This window comes from Synchiropus splendidus, chromosome 7 (assembly GCF_027744825.2).
Source record: "Synchiropus splendidus isolate RoL2022-P1 chromosome 7, RoL_Sspl_1.0, whole genome shotgun sequence".
In the NCBI taxonomy this organism is placed as follows: Eukaryota; Metazoa; Chordata; class Actinopteri; order Syngnathiformes; family Callionymidae; genus Synchiropus; species Synchiropus splendidus.
In genome coordinates this window covers 11810157-11830556 of record NC_071340.1, presented here as the reverse complement: position 1 = coordinate 11830556, position 20400 = coordinate 11810157, and the positions used below count along the sequence as shown (strand labels likewise).

General features: G+C 40.2%; 1 protein-coding gene across 7 annotated transcripts in view; it reads left to right on the top strand.

Moving 5' to 3' along the window:
• Positions 1–20400, top strand: part of grid2 (glutamate receptor, ionotropic, delta 2) — a 410310-nt gene that overhangs the window by 176801 nt on the left and 213109 nt on the right. The gene's annotated exons all lie outside the window — the stretch shown is intronic.

Here is a 20400-nt window from a genome sequence, read left to right as displayed (position 1 = left end):
CTACTAATACCTATCTATCTATCTATCTATCTATCTCTCTCTCTCTCTCTCTCTCTCTCTCTATATATATATATATATATATATATATATATATATATATATATATATATATATATGTATATATATGTATATATAGATATATATAGAGATATAGATATATATATATAGACAGATAGATAGATAGATAGATGGATAGATAGATACATGTAGCATATGCTGGATCAGGATATGCCATACCCACGAAACGTGAGGACAGGCATGCAGGACAGGAGGGAAAAAAAATAAGGACAAGACCAAGGGAAGAAAATTACAAAATAGTCATTCAAATGGAGACACAAATAAATGCAGGAACCAACAGGAGACAAGGTGTAGCGATCAATGTGGAAATGTCATGATCAAAGGCACCGACTCAGCTTAAAGCAGCAGATTTGCCTCTGACAAGGGAGAGATAGGAGACACTCCAAAACAACGGTGATGATTCCAGTGGTGGTGGACTGAGGCTCGTAGGCATGTAAGAAAGTCCAGGAAACACGTGTGTGAGGAAATATTAAAACAAAGGTTATTTTTACTGTTCCTGTTGCCAGCAAAGACATATCATTCAATTAAAGGTGGTGTTGTAAAAAGTTGGTGCGTTGATCCTGAACATTAAGCCTGTGTAAGCAAAGCAACTTTTGGAAAAAAGTTCTGTACAAAAAAAAAAAAATGAATCAAAGCGATTCCTACAAAGACAAGTATGTGGAAACAGTACACTAACTTTCCAATGAAGTGTCAAACTTTGCACTGCTTAGTTTGTTTTCCCAGAGGGTTGAGGAACCATAACCAGGAAATCTGAAAGCAGCAGAAGTATTTCAGAATCTCAGTCATTACCTTTGTCAATGCAATGTCAGCGGGGAAGACTATGACGGAATATTGAGTATAAAAATTGTACTATCTGTGTAGAAATGTGTTTAATGAACTCTTTCTGTAAGTTAAAGTGAAATTAATGAAGAGGGTAATTGCGCACATTGACGGAATTGTCAAGAGCTCTTCAAATTGAAGGTTTGCTGGAAGTGGCTTGGCTCCAAGGTTTGTTGGCCCACATTTCGGCGATGACCGAGGGCACAGCTTTCTCTTTAAAAATAGGACGCTACGTCAGTGATTGCAAAGGAGACGATGACTCATTGTGTGAGGACAAGGGATGTGCTGAATGTGAAAGGAAGATGGTGCATGTGAACCAAGTCTTCTGTGCACGAGTGCTCGCGTGTCTAAAGAGGGAAGACAGCCGCCCCTTGACAATGCTCTGGAGTGTTTCAAACGGGTGTCTTTGAAATGCTTGTAGCAAGACTGAACACTGCTGCATGGGAAGTTTAGCGAGGAAATATGCTTGGTTCATGGTAATGCTTCTTAAAGGATTGACAGGTTGCAAGATAAACAAGGACACTTGCAAGGCATTGCGACTTTAGCATAAGGTTTCGGGTGTGATGTGACAATATTTTCCTGCCACTCTGCACAGCTGGATCATGATCAAACTTTTTTTTTGGCATGATATATTTTTGTAGTTAAAGAGTTGTCTAGTGCTGTCCTTCAATAACACTTTGTTCCCCACTTTCCCTCTCTTTTTAACCCTCTGAGATCGAGTTGAATACCTTAACAAATCTGTATTAGTCGTCGGGTTGACAACAATAATCGAGGTATGTGTCATTTTTGATGTAAAGTTAGAAGGAACTTTACATCAAAGGAAAATGTTTTTACTGTAGTGGAACACCTGTGCATCAACACAGGACAGAAAAGTCCTTGCTGTTTATTATTGACGTGAAAAGAGCGTGTCGTTCATGTCCCCTTTGAGTTTTGCTTGTGTAAACATGTTTTTATTTTGCGTAAGCAGCCAAATGATGAGTTGACAATTCTGAACCTACCAAGAATATCTGCGCTTATGTGTAATTATTTTTTCTTATTCATGCCTATAGTCCAGCATTATTATGTCAGGTCAAGGGAGGTTTTTTTTTTTCTTAATTATTATTATTATTATTTTTTTTTTTTACAGTATTAGTAAGTACTAGTTTAGTCATTTTACTGCAGCCCCAGAACAGCTACAAACCAAAATTAGTTTTCTTTTTTTATTCCTGGATCCGCATTCACATATAATTCACAACCAAAACTGGTGGAAAAATGTGCAAGAGACAGAAGGAGGAAGGAGATGGTAAACGAAAGAAAAGAAAAATATAAATATGGGCGAGTCAGGCACACTAAGATACTCAGAGACGCGGCAGGGGCAGATGAAAGCCGAGACAGTAGGATAGATGGTTACGAGAGAAATGGCATGGAGAGCAAAATAAGAAGAAGACAGAAATGAAACAACAGCGGCTGAAGAGAATAATGAGTAATATTTCTCATACAACTGAAATACTGCGGAGTGGAGCAAGATAGTTGGGACCGTTTGTGGGTCAAAGTGTCACAGAGCAAGTCGCATAAACCCTTCATTACGAGCCTGCAGAAGTGGTGCGGCAGCATGTTGGTCATTTTGGGATTACGTCAGATCACATCAGGCCGTGACTTTATTTGACATGAAGCGGCTCCACACTGAAGGAGCCATTTTTAGTTCCAGCTGTTATTCTGCAGTGATAGATTCCTTTCTTTCTCTCAACTTCCCAGTTATGGATGGAAGGTTTATATGCCGAGTTGCACTGTGAGTTTATGAATGTATAAATGGGATTTCAACCTCTAATTGTATGAGCTGCAAATTCATTTTGCCTTTGTGTCTCTTCAAACTTGCCATGCTGTTTGTCATGCAATGAGAAAGACATCGAGAACACACCTGAGCGCTTTGTAGATCTGCCCCTAACTCTGCACTGAAAAACACCTGGAGAATATATATTGTTTTTTCTTATTCTGTTGGTGATTGTTGTGACTTTGAAGAGTGAATCTGAGCAGGATGTTTTTGAATTTTCTTCCCCGCTGTGTTATCAATCGTGATCTTCTTTTTGGATACTGTATATATGAAGCGTTGGCAGTCCGTGACAGATGGCTGCGCCCTATGGGAGATCCAAAGGGAAGAGAGTGATGTGCCGACTGTTCTAAGGCTCCTTTGCTGTCACTCTGTAGATCCATAATTAAATGAGCAAATGTTTATGGCCAATCAAACAGCACGACAACAGTTATAAACAGACATTCTTTGTGTGATGTTTGTAGGGGGTCCTCGACTGCCGTTGTGTTTGATGAATCCATTTTCATCAGAGTAACTGTCAACTTCAGCTTTAATGATCCTAATGCAATTCCAAGGAGATGCCTGCGACGATAGCTGGCGCGCTGAAGCGCCGCAACACATCGTGTGTCACAGCCTTTAGTATCGCATGTCTCCTCAATTCAATGGGACACAGTTTGCATGCGTGCTCACAAAACATTCAGCGTTTCCTTCAAGTCTATGATTCGGCGTCAATCTGGACGCATTTGCCAAGAAGTCTGATGATAATGATTTACTCTGATCTCAATCCTTTTCCGCTTTCCTCCCATCCTAGCGCTTATATCACACTTATTTCACACTCACCATATCTGCTACGAACCCCTTAGAGAGGGATCTGTGTACATACCGTATGTGAGCATAGATCTGTGTCAGCCATTATCTGTCAACCTGTCGGTCAACACCGCATAGAAAGATAGCTTCATGCGGCGGCTGAAATGGTAACCTTTCATGGCCAGGAATCAGTTCAACATTTATACTGTCTCACTATCCACTTTCCTCTTGGAGAGGATGAGAAATTCATCACACATTCAACAAAGGAAGCTTTTTTTTTATGATGGTGACATGATGAAATCCAGAGCCTGCATTTAAATATTTGACTTCAGGGTTCAACCGTGTCTGATATTTGCACTATAGAATGTCTTGTTAGGGTTTGAAGAAGTATCTGTGACGAGGTGAAACTGGAAAATATTAACTTGGCACAATCGCATCAATTACAAAATGTAATGTAAAAATACAATAAAAAATAAAAAATACAATTACCTGTATAATTCATCCCTGAAAAAATTACAATGAAGGATTTTTTGGCATGTTTTTTTGTTCACTCTGTCCTTGAATCTGCATTTTTTTGCACATTGTTTCTAAGCTCTTTTGTATAGCTTTTTGCACTTAATAATATTATTTCTGTTTTCATTTAATTGTGATATGTTGTGTACAGAGCATGTTACGAACAGAATTTCCCTTGGGATTAATAAAGTTTTTTCTTATTCTGATGTTAGAATAGTAAATGCTGATGCTTTGTTATGTATCTTTAATGTCTTTGATATGTGCTAGTGTCTTTGTTGTCATTAGCTGCTGTGAATTGACCCATCGACGTCACTTCCCGGCACTTGGGAACAAACTTTCAGAAACATTTTAATAAGTAAAGTGAACATCAAATGTACTTCAAAGGGACTTTCAACCACATTCATATCCAGAACCCAAAAAGTTTGTGACTATGTCTGTTCTACTTTCTGATCTGACGGGGCGCCATGACAAGCACATTTTCTTTGAATACAGAATACGGTGAGATAGAATTATGGACCGCATGCAAGAGAGAGAACGTATTAGAAGGAAGGTTTACTGCATGAAGACTCAAAAGTGACGCTTAATTCATTCAGAAGTCAAAAGACATTTTTTCTTAGAATGTTATCATTTACATTAAACATAAAGACAGAACGTGAAGACGTATTTCCTAATGCTGACATGTTTCAAGCCTCTGGCACAGCTGAAATGAATGTCATGAATCCACTAAGATTTGAAGAATTGGGGCAGAAAATGATCAAAATGGAAATTACTCATTTTATCTTACTTCATTATGGAAAAACAATTAACAAAACCAATCAGCCAAACACAAAGGCTTGCAAATATTGTGACAGTCATTATTTTTATGTGTGGCAGAAAAGTTCTTCAGAGTCGGCAAACTTTTTTTAATCTGTCAGTTCATTGTGGTTCTGTCGAAAAATAATTAAAATTGAAATCTAATGTGAATTACTGACTTGTGCTCAAAGAAACAAACTTGGAGGTCTTTTAGTTCTTTCATATTTAATCACCAACAGGGAAAAAAAAAAAGTTATTAAAATGTGTTTTGTAGACTGGTTTTGGTATAGAACTATTCATAATACACAAACCTTGTGATGCCTGTTACGCTTCGAGAATAATTATTAACATCAAAATCACTGTAGTTTTGGAAAAGGCCTTGTTGAATTGAACGCTGGAACATCCTTATAGCATAAATCTGTGTAAATGTTCTGTTTTTGTGGGTCGTTGCCTACCTTATAGTGTATGCTATTGTGTTTCATAAGTTGGTGAAATATAGCTTAAAAAAATAAAATAAAAAAACTCTTCACTGCAGCTCATTTCAGGATTGTTAAATACTACTGGGCCTATTTATCTGCGATTTTAAAAGATTAAGACCAATGGTTTGAAGATTTGAATAGTTCCTCTGCAGCGCCAGAACCTGCTCCCCAACACTGTTGATGAAACAATGGTGTCAGACCCAGTAACAGTTTGGCGATACACATCAAGCGCCCATTATTCCGCTTGATGTGTGTTGCTAGCTTCAATAACAGTCCTGGCGGCTCATCTGGAACCTCTAGGAGCACGTCGAATATTTCATAAAATATTGCGAACATGGCCGATGAAATCATTGAAAATATAACTGACCCCACCCAACATAATAATAGCAACAACCTACATTATATCTGAAAACATATCTCTGAAGTATGAGCCTGAACATGTGATCCATCACATTTTTGTACAGGTTTAAAAGTGATGCCAGAAAGTCATTGACCGACTTTGACTTTCCTTTGATTTTTTTTACTCCCAAGTGATGCTTATTGCTTTTATCTTCTTTCACAGCTCAATTTACTGACTATTTTCATCCTATGCAAGCTGCCGTCTGTTTTTGTTTTTTTTTTTGATCGCGTCCCCCACCACACCACCTGGCCTCCCTTCTTTCCAAAAACTGCTTGGTGTCATCCAGCTCCTACTCTCTCTTTTCTACTGCCTGGCTTTATAAAGAAACCAGACAGATGCTCAGGTTTAATGCTTTAATTTGGCTGGCTGTCAGCTCTTCAATCTCTTTGATACTTGAACATCTAGTCTCATCTAAGACTGTGATCAAATTTAGGGCGCGCTGGCATCAGCTCAGACAAATCGAGGACTGTGCAACAGCTCCGTTCAGCACATGTTTGCTGTGGGTAAGCATGGTAACAAGTATGCATGTCCTTATTCATCTGACTACATCTAGGCCTGCAGTTGAAAGTCAAGGAGGTTCAGAAAAACAAATGTATTTTTAGAAACCCCAATTTACTAGAACAAAATGTTGGAATGCCATGTAACACACATGGTCATTGCTGGGAGCAGAAGCATTTTAAAAGGCAAGCTCTCGTCGATCACAAGGAAGGGAGCTACGAAACTGGATGAAAATCTGTATTTTTTTTTTGTAGAGAAAAAGTCAAAGATGATTTGGTCAATCTCTCTCAGACTGTTATGGAGGCATTTATCAACCTTAAATGGACTAACCTTTTACTAAAAGCTCCTTTTCCCTCTGCCAAGGAGGTTATGTTTTTGTTGGTGTTTAACACTCTGTCTGTCTCTCTGCCTATTAGCAAAATTACTCAAATCCCTGAAAGCATTTCAATTGAATTTCTGGAAATTGATTTGAGAACAAGCCCGAGATTGTTACATTTTGGTGGTGTTCTGAGATACATGTGGATTTAAGAAGGTTTTTGAGAACGTGTCATTCACTCCCAAGGCTTCCACCCACTGCAGCACCGGTCCATTTAAAAGTAGCCGGATAAAGCGGAAAGCTTGTTGATGTAAAAGACAACGTGCAATCTCTAAAATAAATCAGCCTTCATGTGATGGTAGTGACAAAATGAGTCGCCCAATGCTGACAATTTATGAATGTGGTAAAGCTTGCGTCACTTGTGGCACAATGGTCAAACATTCGTTCTCACCTTGGCTTCCATTCCTTGCCATGAGCCAGTACAATTTCTGAATAATACTTTATTGATATGATAAAGTCACGAGAGATTACATCCTTGCCTGAGTGCTTTTCATGTTTTCATTTGGTGCCAGCCCAAGGACATCCAAATGCAGGGAAACTCACTTCCTTATTTTATTCCTCCGTGGACTAACTTCCTTTCACTTTTAGGTCAGTAATCACTGCCTTGCATTTTATTTTGGTTTTATAACGCTGCAGCGACTGTGCATAAACCCCCCGTCGTGCTATCACCTCAGGTGCCCTACTTTTATTCAGAAACAACCTTTAAATCTGTCTGAAGCTGTCAAAGTACCTCTTTCACATTAACAACAGAAAGGCAATATTTTTTTTGGGTAGAAAAAATCAATAATGCGCTGAAGACGCTTGGCGTACCTTGGGATGCTATGTACTCAGAAATCAAAGTCAAATATCTAAAATGCTAAGTAGATGAGACATCTGCTGTCTTAGTATGATGATTTTATTTTTATTTATTTATTTTTTTTGAGTCTGTCTAAATCAGTTTTTCAGCCACCTGGAGCAGTCAGATCTCAATCCTAGTTCAGTGTTAGTCTTTGACAGAGTCATCCTGCCCCATTCCTTCTGTGTATGAGGTTAAAGTTTAAAATGGTCTTCAGACACTGGAGCACTATTCTCCCCACGTTCTGAGAGCACAATGTGAAGTTTTTCCAACCTTTCTCAGGCTCAAAGAAACCCTCCAGCCTGGTGTTCTGTCGACACCTTTCGGACTTTCACTTTGATGTTGTCCACTCCTCTGGACTTCTTGGTTGTACAGCTGACATCTCTCTTCAGACTCTTGGGGAAAATTTGTGGGTAAAGCAGTGAGTTGATGGGATGGAGAGGAGTGTGGCTAGGAGGCAAGTGGAAGGTGAAAGGTTAGAATGCATTGTTCCATTTGGTGTGTCACAGATGTGCCACCAACTGTAGGATAGCGAAAGAAGATGATTTTTAATTCTTCGCAGCTTGTTGTTTCCCTCCGAACACACATTTTTGTGGCTCGAGTTTTCACTTTAGTTTAGTTGTCCTTGGCTTTCCTGTGTTCTCCCATCAGCTCCCCCTGGATCTCCTTTTGGGCATCCAAACCGTCCCCTGCCATGAAGACTTTCTTCTTCATGTTCAATAGGGCCTTGATCTTCCTGTTAATCCCAGGCTTTTTATTTTGGCAGGCCGCATGCTCCTCAGTGGTGAGACGCACTCGACATAGAAACAGATAGGGGAAGATCATAGAGGGGACTTTGACAGTTCTTAAGGCTGCCTCTCTGATGGTATGGGATTTCAGTTGTGCCTCCAGCATGGGGGGCTTACACATCTGTAATGGCTCCTGTAATGCTGAAACGTACAAGCAAATTTTTGTGCAACTCCCATACAGACAACGGGATGTTGATGCCAAGCTCTGGTGGGATCTGCTGAAAGCAGCAAGGAATGGTGACGCACATCACTGCAGCCCTCACAAATGGGATATCAACTGAAAAAAAAAGCAGGGTTAAAGAGAGAAGCAGTGAAAGGTTATGTTCAATAGTGCAACCTAAACTGAGACCAAGATTAATGAGGGAGGCGACCAAAACCGAGTGCTGAGAGACTGAACCGAAGAAAACAACAGAATTTCAGTTCTTGATTCATTTTGAAAAAACGACTACTGTTTCTTCTGCAGTAAAATAATAAATGTATGAGTCGATGTGACTAGTAGACTGTGTAGTGTCTGTGTTCTGGTTCCAGTTTGGTCTCGGCCTTAGTCTTAGTCTCGTTTCACTCAGAGTCTTGGTCTTGGACTTGCTCTGGTCTCAATCTCGCAACTGTTGAACAGATAGAATCTTGATACAAGCTGTGGGTCGCGTGCCCTCTGATACTTCCAACACCCCCTTTTCAAGTGTTTTCTTTCTTATTGGATTTTTACTTCTATTTCCAATGTGATAGACACGTTTTCAATTTACGCAAGTAAATGGATATCACGCAATAAAACATGGATCTTTGGTATGATGTTCAACAGGATAAAATCTATGTATGCCTGAAAGAGCTGCAGCCAATGTGTTCATTTATTGAACCAAGGTACAAAAAACAAGTTTGGTGCACTATTTTTATTATAAAGGTGCATAGTAAATCTGGATCCCAGCAAATGGGCTACTTGCAGGTAACTGAAATGTCCCTCTGCTTTATGAGGTCTGGCTGGAAGATGTTTGTCCAAGGTCTATTGAATTTGATGGTGTTGAATAGCTTGGCGTATGAACGTAATATAAACCGTTTTGATACTAATGAGCCTTGCTATTCCTTTGTATTCTTTCCATAATCTGAGCAAACATTGGTTAATTCAGTGCTGTTCACAAAGACCTGCAGTGTGTCTCAGGGAATGTTCCAGTTCAGTCCCTATGGAGTCATCACAACACAAGAGTCTTACCTTGATGGAATTCAACTTGAGGTCCTCGGAGGTAATATGTTTTAATGAAGACACAACATGATGTGCAAGGTCACTGGTGAGCTGCATCTGCAAATGTCTGTAGCCATGCTAAGCCGAGGCAACACACTTATGGCCCGGGCAGAAATCTCCAGTGTAACCTTGTTGTGGTTTTCATGAGATAAAGTGCTTTGCTTTGTCTGTTTACCAGTAAACAGGCCTTAGAGACCTTGTGTTGGTAAAGAAAAAAAAAAACGCTCAATCGTTCATGTGTGTCCTGCGACCTTTCCGCGTCGGTGTGTAATAGGTCAATGAGACCTTTTAACAAACCTTATCTAAGACAGCAGCCTCTTTAGCAGTCCGAGCACGCTCATATATCTCTCGCACACACATGGTCTCAAACTCACACGCCAGAATGGAGACAAAAAAAAATAATAATAATAATGAACAAAAAGAGTAGACGCAGAATATCATACATTCTCAGAAGGCGCCGCTCAAGGAATGCAGCAATTATATTTTGAATTACATCCAACAATGAATTAATGGGATTTTGCGGTCCATTTCAGCGCTTTTCCTCTAGTTTCCTTTGTTGAAGGATGGTCATTTACTTTCATCCTGGAGTCAGAGAAAATAGCAATTTTCCCCATAAGACAAAAGCAAAAATAAAATGATAAATGGCAGCATTAAACCTAAAAAAAACAACCTCAGCAGTAGTGTTAAAGGGCACGGAGATGTACAGTGAGTCCATGAAAGTAAGGGGCGTCAAACTCACTCACACAAGGGGCCAAAACTTAAAATGCAGTCGTGAAATATTCTTAACAGTCCATAACTGTCAGCTCTTTATCTTGCTATCTTTGCATTTTATTTATTTATTTTTTCAACACATGCATCATCCATCACAAAATTCTCTCCCCTGCACCTCAATTGTTAGTTTTTAGCAGAAACTTTTGATATTTCTAAGCTGTGCATGCTGTAGAACAACTTGTCGAACGATGAAGGTGACACACTGTGGCATTTGTATATTTGGTATCATCTGCAAATATGTAAATGTAGCACTTCACGCCCTGAAGAGATCCATGTTGCACTTTTCTAACTACATTCAGAGGATTTATAAATACACTGTTTGAATTCCACATATAGAACAAGATCCCTCCAAACAAGAACAGTGGACACGTTCTGGTTAATAGCTGAATGAACTATTTCACCAGAGGACTGAGAGGAAATGAAAAGAGGCGCTAACTATATGGAGAGACAGAAAGTATACAAAACAACGTCTATACACCACATTCGACCAGAAAAAGGACTCATGCAGTGACTTAACACTCGGATGCTGCATTTGATTCAGACTCATGCTCTTATTTGTGGCATCAATATTGGCTACTGTTTTCTATGCTTGACTCATCAACGCATACTTTTCCAACTTCTCCAAGAGAGTTGTTAGTAAAGGCTTCCTTTAGTTGTGTCATTGTTTCACCTAAACCCATATGCACTGAGCAGAACGGGAATAAACTAAAATGCTCTGGGTGATTAAGAACAAAAAAATGTCGTTAAATTCTGTGTCTTAATGTCCAAAAATAACATATGTAACTTCCCCTGGAGAGACTTTAAGTAAAATTGTCTCATATGTTGTTTAGGAGGCTTTTCATGCTGCCAAAATTACATATCCAGAGGGGAATGTGGACAAAAAAAAATACTCACAGATTGAGTCTTGCTCATTTGCTCTCCCACGTGTACAGCATTTACTGTTGTTGCTTCCTTTCACTTGGGATGCTGTTTCTTCCTTTCCGTTTTTGCAAAATGCCGTCCTCCCCCCTGTTCTGCATCCCTCCCTCGCTGCCTGTTTTACCTCTCTTTGGCTCCGGCGAACACCCTTGAGGCACACACACACGACCCACTCTTTCTCTCTCACTGATCTAAAAGGAGTGTACTCATGTCCTGCTGCTATTCCTCCTCGTGGCTTGTTTAGCTGCAGGCGTTTGCCATTTTGCCGAACAGCACCCACACTGCTCTCTCAGTATTGTGTCTGTAGTATTCACCGTCTTCAATCTCATCATATTCCTGACCAACATTAGATTGATGTGTCTTTCTTTAGCCAGGTGAAAGCGGTACCATGGCATTTGGCCGCCATGTTGGATGCATCCAACAGTGGCTACAAAACGTCATGCTTTTTGAATATAGCTGTCTGTTATGATACAGCACTAAATACACACAAGCAATAAGTGCTGTCTTATTAAGAGAATTATTCAGTGTTGTACAATAGGGAGGAATGTCAAGGACGTTGATGTAGTGCACTACATAAACAGGAATACCTGAAGAACGTATACACAGCAAGTTGTACATGGCATTTTTTTTTCCCAGCAGGGCTGCGTTCAGTTGTTCTCGAACTGGAAAATTCCATGTCGTGTCTCGTGGTTGTGTCACCTGATTTCCAAGTGACAATCCTCACCAGCGCAAGCATTTACTCCAAGATGGCCGCCCCCCCAAATGTAAACAGGAAGTAGAAGTTTAGAAAGAATGAAATACACCAAAAGAAGCCAATGCTCTCTGAGGGGTTGTGTTTCCTCTTCATTTGCTTTTTCAATTTCAACACCAGTTTTTGACGCATATGTAACTGCATCAGTCATCAGTTCACTGAAACGCGGGATTTGCAACGCAATGATATTGATGACACATTTAAAGAGATCTAAACAAGTGAAGTGTCCCAATGTTGTGCTTTTTTTAAATTTTTGGTTAAATAAAAGCAAAGTTGTGTGACATCAATCGATTCATCTCTTCAGGGAATAGGTTAAATTTACATTCATTCTGATCTACCATGGATCCATAACATGTTTATTTTGCTTTTCGCTAATGGAGAGTGTCTGCCGCGGCGTGTGTAAGCGATGCTACGCACTGGAGGCTCTCATGTTGACTCTCAGCTCCACTGAATTAAACGGACCTCACAGGGATCAGCGATGAAATACATTACACATGTTTAGTTAAGGCAATGTGAATCGCTGAACAAACCAACTTTATATTGTGTTGCCCGTGGATTTAATGATGTCTGTGTACTGCAACTGCCACCGTTTTCATTGTGAGTCCGGTGTTAGGCTCAGTCCCGGAAGTGATTCATTCACTGTACCATCACTGCACTGGCATCAAGGAAGTGTTTGCTGACTATCATTTTTTCAAAACACTGCACACAAGGAAGTCGCCAAACAACTTTTGTCGATTCGCCACTATTTTGAAGGATTCCACGTTCATCCTTTGCCAACGTTGGCAGTGTTTATTTATTTATTTATTTATTTTATTTTACTTAATTTTATTGGTAGCACTGCAATGCTCTTCCCGCCTGCTGGAGCTTGAGCTCCTTGCATTCACTCGTTTTTACTCGAATCCAATATATAAAATGCAAGTAGGGCAGTAATATTGACTCAAAAAATAAGTAAATATATAAAATCACAGTTGGTGAGTGGCTTTCCTAGTTATTATAATACTAGCGAAGCAGTCAATTGGGCCTATTTTATGGAGTCCGATATGACATTTTTTATCTTTATTCTGTGTCACATCCTATTCCTCTTGAATCTTTGCCTCTGAATGTGTCTCTGAATCTGTGCCTGATATCGTCATTCTTTCTGTAAATAGTGTTTTATGTGAAAAAAAGACTATTTAAAAGTGAAGGTAGAAGAGATGGCACTTCTAAATCCTCTCCTTTCGAAGTGTGCCATGCACTCGAGCTTAGAAGAGATCACATCAAATTACCAGGGTTATGGTCTGGCAGACATTCCGCCCAGAGAGGAGAAAGAGGAGAAACAGATACACTGATGTAGTTTGATATCTGGAGGAAGGCTGCAGGTGTTTTCCCATTGTAATGAGGCAGCTACAGGACGGGATGCAAGTGGTCATGGGACGCTTTAATTGTGTCACCTTTCATAGTTGGTGCACCACACCAACACACCTTAAATATATACGTTTGACTGGCACGTCCATTTATCTGAATCGAGGGAAAGACGCAGAAGATGAGCTGGCGTGTAAATGAGTCTGACTGAGGGAACAGCACTATCACCCTGAGGGCAGTAAACACAAGAATTGGGAACGTCCCAAGGGACTCATCTCCTTGACTATACAGCGGATGTAGTTAGACACACAGTGACACACATCATCAGACCTCTTTGATACGGCTGAGGAGGAATTCAAGCGGAAATGGCTCCAGGAGCAGAAGCGTATACATCCAGGGAGGTTAGCGGAAAGCTAATAAAACACTGCATTTTCATCCATTATTTCAGCTTCATTTTTATGAATGAATTTGTTTCTTTTAGCAAACGACCACAAAAGGGGCAAATGTTTAAAACTCACAACAACATCAAACATCCTTTTAATTCTTAGCTGGTGTCTTCTTTTGTCCAGGTGAATTTCACCTGTTTTATGTGTCGGATGTGGGCAAAATGTAACATTTTGACCAAAAAAACAAACTGAGGAGATTTTTCTCCTTGAAGCATCAACAATGATTCTGCATTAAATGTTGATGTACCTGCATCCTGCTTCAAGGGGTGGGTGAGGGTTGTAAGTGGGAAGCATTTCCTATGACACACCTTAAGACCTGAGTGCCACTAAGTTATTTTCAGGATCTGGACCAGCTCAAACAAAGTACTTATCGGAAAACCTTAAGAACTTTTCAAACATTTTTCCACAGGTCCGAAGGTAAAAGGTCCCCAAAAAAGGTCAGTGGTCAGGCCGCATGTTTGCCTCAAAAAGAATGACATTACAATCCATGTACTGAGCAAGAGAGAGCTCCATTGGGTCCCATTCAATGTGAGGTGAAGCAGGCTCAGAAAGACACACTGTTGATAAACACTCACTCATGAACATGTCCAAACCAAAGAAAAAAAAACAAAAAAAACACTGGATCATGAGTAAGACAACAGATACATACACCTACGATTCAGAATATTTGCGGAAAGTCCAGTTTTAAATAGTCAGCATCTTTGTCGATATTTTTGTTTTCGGATGATATCTACAGTGGTGGTGAGATGAAATAAAAAAAAAGCAGACTCCCGTTGCTGGTTGATATTGTATTTATTCCTGATTGTTGAAATGCAAGCAGGTTTTGTAGGTGAAAAGAATTTCAAAAGCTGAAGCAAAAATGTAAGTGTTCACTGATAAAAATGGTCTTCAAAAAATGGTACATGTTCGCTACATTGTGTTGATACAAGAGGAAAACCAGGCACTTTGTTTTTAACATCCAATACTGAATTGAATTCTGAAGTCAGATGAGAAAGCTGCCAAAGCAGCCATCATTGAGCCTAGCTAGTAACATAAAATGTCAGCTGGGACGTCATGAACACACAGAAGGGGGTCCATTAACAGTTAGAACCTGTTAGTAGGTGGGGAGCTAAACTGGTTTGAGCAGATGTGCGAGTCAAATTATTGCTTTGATTTAGATTTCGGCAACAGGATGCGAGTAAAACAGCAGATAACCAGCGGTCCTCACGCTACCTAGCAGACACGTGGAGGGGTTTTTAGAGCACTGCGGTTTTTAAGTCTGACAGCAGCGTGAGTAACCGGCATCTGTGTCCCACTCTCTGCCAATCACAGCGTGGCCTTGTGCAGCGACCGTTTGGACCGATTTAGAACAAGTCATGAAACGATACCGACACAAGTAGGTCAGACGTGGAAACAAAGATGTGTGGATGTTTTTTGCCTGGAGCTGATGTTTGGGGTTGGAATTCATCGGGTAAAAATGGTCGCTGACAGTTTGTTCAAAGCATCACCTGTGTAAAGTTATTCTTCTTTGTTATTAAATGTCAGTACAGTGTTAACAATGCGATTGCACTGTAAGATTTTCATGTTGGAGGAGAATAGCATTTGATAACAGGAGGCATCCATCTGTAGATATACAGTAAAATATAAGTTCTATTTCGCACAGTACAAGCCTTGCATCTAATTTACCCAATAAGTGTTTTACTGCTGCAGGCGTCCTCTCACTCTGCTATTGGTTTTCTTCATATATTGATTTTTTTCTCAGTCATCCATTGTGTGTCTGTGAGTGCGTGTGGTCGGTTTGTGAATAGAGATGGCGAGTGTGGGTGTGTGTGTGCAGCATGTGTGTGCGTGGGAGGACTTTCAGAGAAACTTGTCGCACCTGCATGTTGCAGCACTTGCAGTCCATTACTCTGACCAATGGAAACAGCTCAAGCGTGAGAGGATTTGAAGGTTGAAACATCAAATGGTGTATTATAGTTAACAGGAACTGGATTCTATTTCAGCTAGCTAAAACGTATATATATATATATATATATATATATATATATATATATATATATATATATATATATATATATATATATATATATATATATATATATATATATATATATATATATATTTCATGAAATGGTCAGAACATCACATTTATATAAAAGAAACTGTTGGCTCAGTTTCAAAATCAAATAAATATATATATGTACTATTCCCCCTGAAAACGGCTTGTATCAGCTGCAATGAAAACACTGACCAGCACGGAAGTTTACATACAAAAGTGTCTTTCCAGCCATTTTCACCATAAGTGCAGTGGGTTTTAGCTGCAAGCTTTAGTGGTGTCATAGCATCGTGCCTGTGCTTATTTGTCTCGCAGTTCGGAAATTCAATGTGTCACAGCAGCAACAGTCAAAGATAACAAATACACCAAAGACACACAAAAACATTATCAGTATCAGAATCAGAAAACTTCATTAATCCCAAGGAAAATTGTGTTCGTAACTGGCTCTGTACACAACATATCACAATAAATTAAAAAGAAATAAAATTATAAAGTGCAAAAAAAAAAGCAATACAAAAGAGCTTAGAAAACAATGTGCAAGAAAATACAGTTCAAGAACAGAAAAACAGACAGACAACAAACATGAAAGCATACAAAAAAAAAGACAAGACACCCGTCATATACAACACAGTCCTCCTGTCTCCAACCTCCTTCTCTCAGAGTCATACAGCAGAAGTTCCTCAGGAGCGTTTTTTTTTTTTGGCAGTTTTTGGCAGTCATCATAGCAAGTGTGTTACTGTCCCTTGAGGAAAGTGGTATGCATAAATGACAACCTGATCGACAAAATAGTCCAAATTTGATTCAAGAGACTCGGAATATTTCGACCCATTTTCCACACAGAGGCAACACAAATGGTGCCAATGCACTTATCATTGCAAGGTTTTACAGCTAAAAGGTGAGAGTCAATATGCATGAATGGAGTGAGGAGACGTGCACTCACCCACCCACCCCAATAAATGATGAGCAAAGTGTGATCATGATTAAATTCTATCACCTGCATGTGGTCTGAATGCAATCAATAATGTCTCCTGTAATTTAAAATGGAGTCTCAAACACAGTGTGAGATCCGTTGGGGGAACGGGAAAACCCGAAGAATCTGTTCGCTGCTCTCAAGCGTCTGCCAGTCTGAGTTGCTAAGTGAACATGCTTTTTTACACAACCCAATCCCATCTCGCCAACTGTTGCACTGCGTGATGAGAGCTTTGGCATCGCGAGTCACATTGATCCCCCTTAGATTTATCACAAAACCAGCATGCTGGCAACAGAGGGCCGTGTGTGGGGGTTGGCAATGATTGTTCTGGTCTGTGACTGCGGTCCAGTGGGAGGTGATGGCTCAGTCTGATGAATGAATAATACACTAGGGATTTTCAAAAACATTTTTAAATTGCTCCAAACTTTTTTTTTTTTTCGTGTGGACAACAATAGGGCCTTATAAAGCCACCCCAGCTTCAAAGTGTATTCATAGCGCATTAATGTTGCAGAAGAAAGCGAAGTTTCAAAATCTTTATTGATAAACTTCAACTTCAAACTGCCTGGTTTTCTACCTCAATTGCATTGCAAATGTCATGCTTCATTTCAAACTTCTCCACCACTTTTTCATGTCCACCTCCCGGAGAGGTGACCACCGTGTAACCAGCACTGGGCTTTGAAGTCCATACTAAAGAGGGAATGTGGACCACAGAGTTCTGATACCCCCTGCAGTCCTGACATGTGAAGTGTATGAGGACACTAATTCTCTAAAGTATCTAATAAGGATTAGCAACATTGCCCATTAGACAAAGCCTTGAAGATGCTAGGCTAATGCTTTGTACGTTGAATGGACCGCGTGGCTTAAGCATGAGTGCTATAATGGAATTTGCATTATGCAGCATGTCACACAAATTAATGAATTAACTGACATTCAGCCATTAATTATCTCGTAGTAGTGCAATGTAGCTAGTTTACTTGGCTTATTTAAATCCTCCTTTGGGTGTCTCAACCGCCCGTCATGGTGCCAAGTGTCCAAACCCAGTTGTAGTTTTCCGGGTTTGTGAGCAGCAGAAGTTCAAAGATCAAGTTGTCCCATTATATTCAGCTCCCCGGACAATGTCCTTTTAATAATTTAGATCAGCTAGAGTGGTACCTCGGTTCTCGACCACAATGCGTTCCAGACGGCCGTTCGAGAAGCGATTTGTTCGAAATCTGAATCGATTTTTCCCATTACAATGAATGGAAGAAGAAATAATGCATTCCAAGCCTTAAAACAGGCTTTTGTAGGAGTGAATGTAGAGTGTCTGCTGCAGGTGCGCTGTTCCTCTATGTGTGTGGCCGCTGCATGTGGGAGGGGTTGCCGAGTGAGTGACGTCTCTCCAGAAGTGAAGAGGTGCCCGGTGCGTGTCCAGCTCTGAATGTGCGCTTCTGTGCAGTTTGGCTGTGACAAAGTCATAAACCAAGTAGCGCTCTGTCCCAGACTCGCCTCATCCCTGTCCCAGCTCCAGCCCACAACAGGACATCAAACCCTGGAGTGCGCGTTCCAGCCTCGGAGTTCTTGATTTTCGTTTGATATCTGAAGCAAAAAAATCTCGAAATTTTTGTTCGTACTCCGATTTGTTCGAATTCCGGGACGTTCGAAAACCGAGGTACCACTGTATTTTCAAGTTATTTTGGTGTCAAACCGACAGAAAATGGCTGTAGTTTTTCACATGCTTTGAACCCTAAAGCTTAAACAAACCCAACCTCAATACCATGTCGTGATATATTGATGTTGGGAAAGTGTACTTTGCATCCTATACTGATGACAAAGGCAGCCTTCAGTCCCACATGTTGACACATTAGGTATTCAATTGAAGCTCATGTTCCACCTCCACATGTAAACAAAAGGTTGGGGTTGGGTTAGCTATGGGATGGCAGTCCTCTCATTCTACATCTTGGAATGTGTCAATTGCTATTTAAAGGATAGGACTAAGGAGGAGAGCCACATATGGGGTAATAGTCCTCTATGATTCATTGAAAAGAACCATCCATATACCTGTATATATATATATATATATATATATATATATATATATGTAGTGACTACAGGTAATATTCAGGTGTGTTCAATAGTCCACAATTTACAGCAACCTCCTTGGCGGACATACTTAACTAAAATGGAAAATGGATGCTGTAACGAAATATCACAGCAAAGAACAAACTTTTCTTTCACAGTTTGGCGTCTTTATGTGGGCAGCAATTTGTTTGTATTTGTCTCTCCAAACAAATTTGCTGTCTGCTACTGACACACAGTTTCTAGTTTGAGTTCTTACTCAACATGATTTTTAAAAATAAATTCTCTGGACTATTGAACCTCCAAGTCACTATCAGGAAGTTGTACTTGTACTACACTGAAGTTGCTGATACAGTTTGAAAAAACAAAAGAAAAAAAAAGGTGTGTGTTCATCATCATTTTAAGACCAAAAAGTGTTAAAATTCTAGAACCACAAATTAAAGGGAAAGTTAAACAACAAACAAAACTGAATATGATGTAGAAGAAAATTATTTTATGATGTCTCGAGAATTCAAGACCAGAACAGCGGGTAACATTGAAGCACAGCCCTGTGTTGCATAGTGTAGCTGTTGGGAGTTCAAAAGATGGTCGCAGCGCCAACATGAGAATCATGTGTCAACAGCTGCAGAGAGAAGAATATCAGTGGGAGTAATTGGTATGTGCTGGTGAAATGTTGTTAGATGGATGCAGAAGTGTGGAGGATGACTCCTCACCGAGGCCAGTGTGCAATATTCAGCGGTGCTGAGAGGCAACTAAACATCACTGCAAGACTGCAGCTTTGAGATGATGGAGACTGAAAGGCGAGCACTTAGAGGGGCTGTTTTGGACAAGGAGTGAGATAAGAGGAGGTTGGGTCGAGAGGGTAGGAGGTAGAGGTGTTTTTGACAACATTACATGTCAAGCAAGGTTGAAAAGTGGACAGGAGGTAAATGAGGTAAAGTCAGCACAGAGAGTTCTCGTGGCGCGTGGAGGCAGGTGAGGTAGCGTTCTTGTTCAAAGTAAATAAATGAACCCAGGAACATTAAAAAAGCAAACCTAAGCAGCGGGGTGATCATTTACAGAAATGTTTCATTTATGTTTGAAAGATTATACGCCTGATTATGTTTCGGATGTGATGATATGACGCCTTGTTCAAAGGCAGCAGCTCTGTCTCTAAGACAAGAAACATAACAGAGTTAGAGTTGAAGGTGCTCAGGTTTTCATAGCGAGTGACCAGCACGAAATGAGTGTCTCAGAGGGACAGAGTGCAGTTTGGAGATAATGTGTGGGAGAGAAACTCGGTTGGTTTGGAAACATGGAGAGGAGAGACTGGGTCCAAGAACATGGAAAAATGCGAAGAGGAAGACAACCAGAGAGGTTCATGAATGAGGACATGACGGCGATCTGTGGGACTACAAAGAAGACCAGTCAAGGTGGAGGAGACTGACTTGCTGTGGCAACCCCTTTGGAAAATGCCAAAAGAAGAAGACTGAAACCTGGAACTTTAAATCACATCTCTCTCGCGCTACATCTTAATACAGCTGCAAGTGTTGAACAGCTCTGTGGTCCAATTACGTTCGACATTATTGCATAAACAGAGCATCGACAGCTTTAGTCGACAAAGCTGCCGCTGTTGACCTTTCGAGTGGCGATTTTCTAATTCGCTGGAAATAAATGTGAATGATACTGTCAACATGTGGTGTTTAGAAAAAGTCCAACAAGCTTCTGG